The 8,717-nt window shown below is 38.7% G+C and overlaps 1 non-coding gene across 1 annotated transcript; it reads right to left on the bottom strand.

Annotated features, from left to right (window-relative positions):
• Positions 1-7,906: 7,906 nt before the first annotated feature.
• LOC142175579 (small nucleolar RNA R71) lies at positions 7,907-8,014 on the bottom strand. The gene has a single exon (XR_012704688.1). It is a non-coding gene; the product is annotated as a small nucleolar RNA R71 (small nucleolar RNA).
• Positions 8,015-8,717: the final 703 nt, after the last annotated feature.

The raw sequence follows: 8,717 nt of genomic DNA, 5'->3' as shown, positions 1-8,717 counted from the left end.
AACGGTTATGGCGAGGCTGTGACTATTGTTTCTTAGGTCATTTTTTATGGTCCGGCAAAATGTTAGACGATCCAAGTCCAATCGCCCAGGCCCATGCAGAAGGCATAGGCTATAGCACAAGAAAATATAGAAATCGGGCGGAATTCCAGTTGTATTGCCTTAAAACGCCAAAATATTATTCACGGTCATGGCGAGGCAATGACTATTGTTCCTTAGGTTATTTCTGAAGGGCCGACAAAAATTTAGGCGATCCATGTCCGGTCGCCAGAGCCCATGTAGAAGGCGTAGGCTATAGCACACGAAAATCTATAAATCAACATAATTCCAGTTTAATGGCTTTAAAACACCAAACAATGAGTAACGATCATGGGGAGGCAGTGAGTATTGTTCCTTAGGTCATTTTTTATGGTCCAACAAAATTTTAGGCAATTCGGGTTCGGTTTCCCGGGCCCATGCAGAAGGCTTAGGTTTAGCCCACGAAAAACGGAGAATCGGGCGGAATTCTAGTTTTACGGCCCTACAATGTAAAAAACTGAGTAATGGTCATGGAGAGGTGGTGACTATTGTTCTTTAGGTCATTTTTAATGGACCAAAAAAATTTAAGAGATCTGGGTCCCGTCAATTGGGTTCGAGAAAAGGTGTGGGCTATAGAATACAAAAATCTGGGAAACGAGCAAAATTCCAGCTTTATGGCCCTAAAACGCCATAAACGAGTAATGGTCATGGTGAGGCAGTGACAATTATTCCTTAAATGGCTTTGGATGGGCCTAGCAAAATTTTAGGCAGTCCTAGTTCGGTCACCCTGGCCCAAGTAGAAGGCGTGGGTTATAGCATACGAAAATATGGGAATCGGGCGAAATTCCAGATTTATGGTCTTAAATAGAAACAAAAATGAGAAACGGTCATGGCGAGGAGGTGACTATTGTTTCTTAGGTCTTTTTTGATGGTCTGGTAATATTTTAGTCGATCCTTGTCCGGTCACCCGGACCTATGCAGAAGGTGTGGATTATTGCACCCGAAAATCTAGGAATCGGGCGGAATTCTAGTTTTATCTACCACAACAAAAAACAAGTAACGGTTGTCGCGCCCCTTTTTCTCTCGAAAGCGGGTTTCGACATGTGAAATCCTTTTTAAAGGTATTAAAAGAGGAGAGTCACCACTTAATAATTTTTAAGGTGCGTTAGGGCACCTATTTGCAAATAACTCTATTTTAACTAGTCAACGTCACCAAGATCGGGTAAGGGCTCAAGTTACCTCAAAAAGAAGTTGTTAGACACTCTTCGAGGTCCACAACTGTGGGTCCCGACCGAAGTTTACGCTATGCGGATTATCCGATTACAATTGTCCTAAGTGATCATATAAGTGAAGGAAGATATGGAATTTGAAGGTTATATTATGAACACATGCAAAGAAAATCGGGCATTAATTAGACTATAATAAATACAAGTCTTTAGAGGTTACAAGGTACAACTATCCTATATTGATGACTAAGTGTGAACAGCAAACATATAAAGGGGGTCCTAAGTTTTTTAGCCTAAAGGATCACCCCGTGCAACCTAAATAATACTTCGCATCTCCCTTAAGGTAGGGGTTGCTCATATTATTCAGCGGGCACAGACTATCATCTCCTGCTACCCGATTACTATGTTGAAGTTGTTTACTTAAAGGCGCTCTAATTCAATTCTAAGTCATGTCCTATGCGTGCACTACCCGTCCCATGCCTATGGTCCGGGAAGCTTTGGACCTACTATTAGGTTGTTCTAGACTCTATTTAGGATGCTCAAAAGTGATAAAACTATCACACATTCAAAACATATAGGACTACACATAATCAACACATAAGGGCTAAAGTTTGCCTCCTCATATAGACACAGATGCACGTAGGCGGTTATGAACTTATGCTAATGACGCTCAGATTATTAGGCAGGCAACAGTATATAGGCAGGCTTGGAATCAAGGTATATTAAATTGTTCGAGACCTATAGACATGATTTCTACTTGATTGAACGATTCAAAAGTTGACAAGTCCTATAGGCAGTATTTCTAGGCAGATCATCTTGACAAAACTGCTGATTTTAACATATGATTCTATCAAAGATCCTATAGGCATGACTTCTAGGTGAGTGACAGTACCCTATAGACATGATCTCTACACGATTTGCGGCTGGGAAGTGAGGCCATTGAAAACGCATAAGTACTCATTTTGGCCCCTATAGGCATGATTTTTGGACGAACTATGTAATAAGAAGAGAACAACAACAATATCAGTTTTAAATTAATCAATTCGAGATCTTATAGACATGGTATCTAGATGAGTTAAGTGATTGAAAGAAGTACGTTAAAACATGCATTTCCAGTCATTGCATTGAGTTCCTATAGGTATGATATCTAAGCGCAACAAATCCAATTTCAGAACTTATAGGCATACTTACTAATGATTGCAAGTTAAGGAATTTATTTAACCCTAGATCATGCTTTCTAAGTAAATAGAAAAGTTAATCGACACATTGTGTAGATAATTCCCAAAGGTGGGACATGGAAAGCAAATAAACAAGTAGAGCCCTATAGACATGATTTCTACCTATTCATGCGAAGATAGAGTATCCCAACCCCCCAGCTTTCACTAATCCCCAGATGTCATTTATTACAAGTTATTACAGGCCCAAGTGGAAGAATACATGCTTCAAATATGACCAAATTATAAGCTGAAACAAATGCAGGCCCAATAAGCAGCTACAGGCCCAAAGAAAATAACCCAGTAACACTCTTGGGTCTTCAGCAGCCCCATTCTTTGCACAAATAGCAGACTCAAATCCCAGGCTCACCCAAGGCATCAGAGTGTGCCAGTTACAAGGTACAACTCTAACAACACACATGGATCAAGTCCAAATGGATGACTTACTTACCGAGCCGAATGCCAAACTTAACCATACAAGTAACAAACTACTAATGGGATTAATTAAACAGCCTTTTGGAGTCTACACACTGAATTCTCATCGGTGTATCTAACAACAGTTTTCACTAAAACATATTGACAAGTTCATAGGGCAAACATAAGGCAGGTTCATGCTTTCATTCTTTGAGAACAAAGCTAAGGTGACAGGATTGATCAAAATGGGATAGCATACTACTTCAAGTAAAGTTTCAAAACAAACATGGTCCAAGATTAGCATAAAGAACTTAGTCATGAGAATTTAAACATGAGAGTCTAATAAAATCATGGACAGAAAGCCAACAGAGTATAGTCCACACTTAGGATGTCTAACATGAGAAACTAATGAAAATAGCATAACCAAACAAGTTGGTGGACATGGTCTACAAACAAGCCTTAATTTGAACATGCTAAATACCAGTCATAGCACAAAAGGCTTAAACAACACCAAAACTTAGTAGGAAAGAATACATCGTAAACTAGACTATCAGATTACACATAAGAGAAAAGCCGGATGATGCACTTTCACCTTGTAAACCAAAGATAATACTAGACAGCATGGGATTAAGTCAGGCAGGGAACACACCTTAAATTTCACAATCAGCAGGGCAATACGTTTGGCTAACAACATGGATAAGAACTAACTCTAGTAGGGTATTAAATACACATAAATAATCCAACATGAATTAAAACACATGAGTTGATTTATCACAAAGATACAGAACAAGGCAGGGAGATAAACTCAGGCATTCAAAAACACAAAAACACACTAGGCTGGGCATACTTAAGGTAGTATGAATCATTCACGTTGAACACATACAGTAGGCATACATCAGAGTCAGAAGTTGGATAAGTTCAGATGCTAGAAAAATTCTGAGTCAAAAAATAACAGGAGTAACACAATAGCATACAGATTCACAAAGTTTAAGTGACATAGATGTACAAACATGAACACAACGAGAAGGAATGAAATTGACAGAGCCAAAGACACTTACCAATTGTGAATTAACAAACGGGTAAACAAGAAGAATAATTCCAACAATACTTCAATCGTTGACAGCAGAAAGTGCAACAGAACCCAAAACTCAGTGCGTCCGAGTTCCCAAGGGTTTCAGATAAACCTCGGGCAGTGCTCGCACTGAGAAGGCCAGTTAATCAAAACCCGGTGGCCTTGTCTTTCAGCAAACCAAGAGCCAAGAGTGCAGAAAGTATAGAAGAATCAAAGTAGTGGTAATAGTAGTTAAGTAATGAATCGTTGAGCCTTCGAGGGGAATGGGAAATGGGAGTTTATATAGTGGTAGAAGTTGAACGAACAAACATAGAAGACAGTCAATTAAGCACAAAATAAAGAAAGAAAATATCACATGCAATCAATAATATTCGAATTCCCCTGGGGGTAGGGTACTACGAAAGGAAGTTGATCATGGATTACCAATAAGTCTAAAATTGATTCTTCCTGGGTCGATGCCCGAGCGGTTAATGGGGACGGATAGAACCAGTAAAAGAAGAATCGGAATCCAAACCCTAGTTGGAATCGAACTTAGGGCAAATCGTTCACAAGCCCCAATCACAACGGAATCAACGAAGATATACCAAATACAAGAGAGATTTTCTCTTCTCCAGTGTATAGAACCACAATCGCACCTAGAACCATAGAATCAATGCCGGATTTGTGAGAATCGAGTTTGCCATAATTGCAATAGTAATGAAAGTTACCATAACTGAGTGATAGTAGCAGGAAAGGTAAGTATAACCCGCATATGAACGCTTATAAGGAAATAATAAGAAAGGATCTCTTTGGTCGGCTAGGGTTTAGTGTGAGAGTGGAGAGATGAGGGAATGCAGAGGTGGCTAGGTGGGGGAAATGGTCTCTAGGATTTGGGTGAAGGATATAAGGAGAGTGAGGGTTTTATTTTGGGTCATTGATCATTTGAGATCAACGGCCAAGATTAAAAGAAGGTGGGGGCGGGTCGCGAAAACGGATCCCGACCGGGTCGAAATAAAGGGGTCATTTGGTTGGGGCCAGGAGAGATTGATCCGAAAATATGCTTAGGATTGGGCTAGATTTTAAATATAAGAAATTAAGGAAAATTAATTTAATAAAATAGTTAAATAAGTATTAAAAATATGATTTAAGCAAATAAATACTTTAAAATAATAGTTAAAGGTTGTAAACATGTAAAATATTATTTTAGCTATAAATAAAATAATAAATACAATTAATTGCAAAGTGTAGGCTATCACTACAAAAATGTGTAATTCGTATAAAAATGCAAATATAATTATAGAAAATAAAGTAAAATATTATAAAATATACATGTGGGTGTAAATAATAAATTTAGATGATTAAGTCATCACAAAATAATTTGAAGGAGTAATTAATAAATATTTGAATAATTTAAATTCAAGAAAATCAATTTTAAAGCTTTAAAAATTATGAAACATTACAGAAGGTACTTATATGACTCTTGTAAATTGGTGATGATGCAGGAATGATATTTTGAAAGTAAATAAGATATTTATAAAAATATGAGGGCAAAATGGGTATCAATAGTTTCCCCTCTTTACCCGGGAATGATAAAAGAGTTGTTGGGTAAAGAAAGTGATGACCAATTTTGTCCGAAATGAGTGAGGATGAGGCATTTTTTTGAAAAATTGAGTCGAACCCTGGTTCTTGAGTTGCCTACATATCCCTTGTGTTACGGGAATCAGGTCGTGTGTAGTTTTAGATCCAACGGCGAACGAGACTGATGGTAGGCTATAATTAAGTATTTAGTCTCTTATTGCACTCTAATTCACTGTACTTTATTCGTGTTTGAGCTTTAATTGGTAGTGGTTTGCACTTATTGTATGTTTTATGCCTTGTAGGAGTGATTCCGAGCTATGTAGATGTTGTGGAACGAATTCGACTGATTTGGAGCTTTGAAGTCTGAGTAAAAGCCCAAAGGATCAAGCCAGGATTGTGTTCGGGGGTCGAGGACCAAGTCTGGACGTCAAAAATCGAAGTTTGGTTCGTACTCTGAGAATTCCCCACTGTCACGGCACGTGGGCCGGTGCGTGGGGTGGCGCGCTTGTGAAATCCTCTACTACCTGTCAGAAATTAGCTCTCTGGATTTCCCCCACTAATGCCCTGCATGGCGCGTCGCCCTATGCGGCGCACCTGTGCAATTCTTACAGAGTAAATGTCCTATTTTGGCTAGGAAAAGGTGATTTCATTTGGGTCCGACCCTACTTGGTATAAATACATGAAAAAATGTTATTTTCTGGACTTTTGACACATATTCAACCTAAGGAGGAGTTGGAAGAACATGAGCACAAGGATTTCATCATTCCTTTCTCACTCAAGACCCGAGTTTGGATTGAATTTATGTTTTCCTATACTTTAATTTATTTTTTTTGATGAATTGCTTTATATCTATGGAGTAGTTCTCTTTAGGGTTTGATGGATTTGGTGTATTGATGATTGTTTGTGGATTATAACTCTAGTTTTATGTATTGAAGCATTTTTGGATGATTTAACTGTTGCATCTATATTCACTTGTTCATGTAATCGAGAGAGGCATAACTTGTGATATCTTTGCATTATATTGTTGGTTGAGTTCATTAATTTTTCTTATCGAAAGAGGCTAGTTGAATCATTGATTAAACCTAGTTAGGAGAATAATCGAAAGAGGTTTTCTTAAAGACCAATCCACTACGCATTCTTGCATATCTTCATGTGCTTAAATTGGTTCATCTTTTAAGGTTAAGACTTAATCGAGAGAGGAATTTTTACTGAACGTTTGAACTAATAATTGAGTGAATTCGAGAGACTCACTTGAACATTAGAAGTGAATTATCTATAGTTAGATCTCAAACAATTATCTTGCACCTATCCTATCAACCCCTATTTCCTCCCACGGATAACTTCCTTACTTATCTTTGTTTCGATTGTCATTAGTCAATAGCTTTAGACTCTTGGTTGATTTTAGTTAGAAATTATTTGCTTCTCAATTGTTGATCATCTTGGATAGCAATCAAGCTAAAAACTACTAGAATACTATTTAAATCCAATCCATGTGGATACGATATTATACTATACTATATTTGACTAGCGAGCAGAATTTAAGTGTGTGTTTTGCGCTTGTCAAATTTTGGCGTCGTTGCCGGGGATTGGCAATCAATAGTGTTTGAAATAGTTTTTAGTGCTAATTCAGGAATTTTTCTTTTTATATTTATTTTTCCTTTTTACGTTTGGTGTTCTTTGACTGTGCGCAGGTTACAGGTTGAGGTTGATGCATGACTCGAGCTTCTACGAAAGAAGTGCTACCATACGAGCCAAAGGTAGAAAAACAACTGCGACAGCTGAGGAAGGAAAGAAATCTCATCGAGACATTAGAAAAGGTTGGGCAATCCTCAACCAAAGAAAATATGGCTAGAAATGGTGATGATAATGTGGATTTGGCTGCAAGAGAGGCAGCCCAACAATGAGAAAAGGCTGCTAGGGATGCTGATGAACCAGCTATGAGAGATGCACATATTATCTATGAAGAAGAGAGGGCCCGGAGAATTGCTCAAAATCAACCCTTAACTGCAGACCAGTTCGGAAATATAGCTCCCATGTCTGGGAGATCCTTGGGCGATTATGCTAGACCGGTCTACAACCAAGGATTATCAAACGTGAGACCACTTCCAATTGCAGCTAACACTTTCGAATTGAAGCAAGGGTTGCTTCAAACTCTTCAAAATTGTTGTGTCTTTAGAGGGAAGCTAAACGAATATCCAAACACACATCTAATGGACTTCGAGAAGCTTATGAACACCTTTTAATATAATGGTGTGTCACAATATGCGGTGTATTTAAGGGAATTCCCCTTTTCTCTTTAAGATGATGCAAAATAGTGGCTTCGAAGCTTTCCCACGGGATCAATTAGAACTTGAGAGGAGATGACCAGAAAATTCCTTGATAAATATTTCTCATCAGCTAAAACGGGTAAGTTTAGAAGAGAAATCCATAACTTCTACCAGAAAGAGACTGAAACTGTTTTTTGAAGCGTGGGAGAGGTTTAAGGAGATTGTTCGAAAGTGTCAACATAGTGGAATGGAACTCTGGATGCAACTCCAGGACTTTTGGGATGGATTGACACCAGCCTCACGTAAAACATTGAGCAATGCAGCTGGAGGCCCCTTGATGAAGAAGACTCCAGAGGAGATAGTTACAATTCTTGATGAGTTATCTGAAAATGCAAATTAGTGGCCCTCTGAGAGTGCCGTAAGAAGAAAAGCAACTGGTGTTCGCCAAGTTGATGCTAACACATCTGTGCAGGTACAACTCGATTCTATGGCTAAAGAAATAAGGAAGCTAACCTTGGCTACAATACAAAGTGAGCCACATGTAGCATGTGATATATGCAAAAGAGGACACCCTACTCATGAGTGTCAAGCCTCAACTGAGGAAGTGAATCCTGTGGGAAATTACAACTTCAATGCAATGGGTCAGAAGCACCCCGGTTTTTCATGGAGTTCACCTGGGGGTACCGCTAATGCATGGCAACAAAACAACTCCAGATTTCAGGGACAATGAGCTCCTGGTTTTATGAATTAGCCAAGGCAGTAGTTTTAGCCTCAACAGCCCAATCAGCCTAGTCTAGAAGATCTCATGAAGGCCTTAATTGTGAAAACTGATGAAAGATTCGAAGTGGGCAAGTGTTGAAAGACCCCACCCCGATCCAAAAAGAAGTGAAACTTGAAAAATGAAGTGGGGAGCAGCTGAAAAGTGATGATGATAAAAAAGAAGAAGGTCCAG

This window comes from Nicotiana tabacum, chromosome 21 (genome assembly GCF_000715075.1).
Source record: "Nicotiana tabacum cultivar K326 chromosome 21, ASM71507v2, whole genome shotgun sequence".
NCBI lineage: Eukaryota > Viridiplantae > Streptophyta > Magnoliopsida > Solanales > Solanaceae > Nicotiana > Nicotiana tabacum.
Note: the sequence above shows the minus strand (reverse complement) of the source record. Positions and strands in the feature narration are given on the sequence as shown.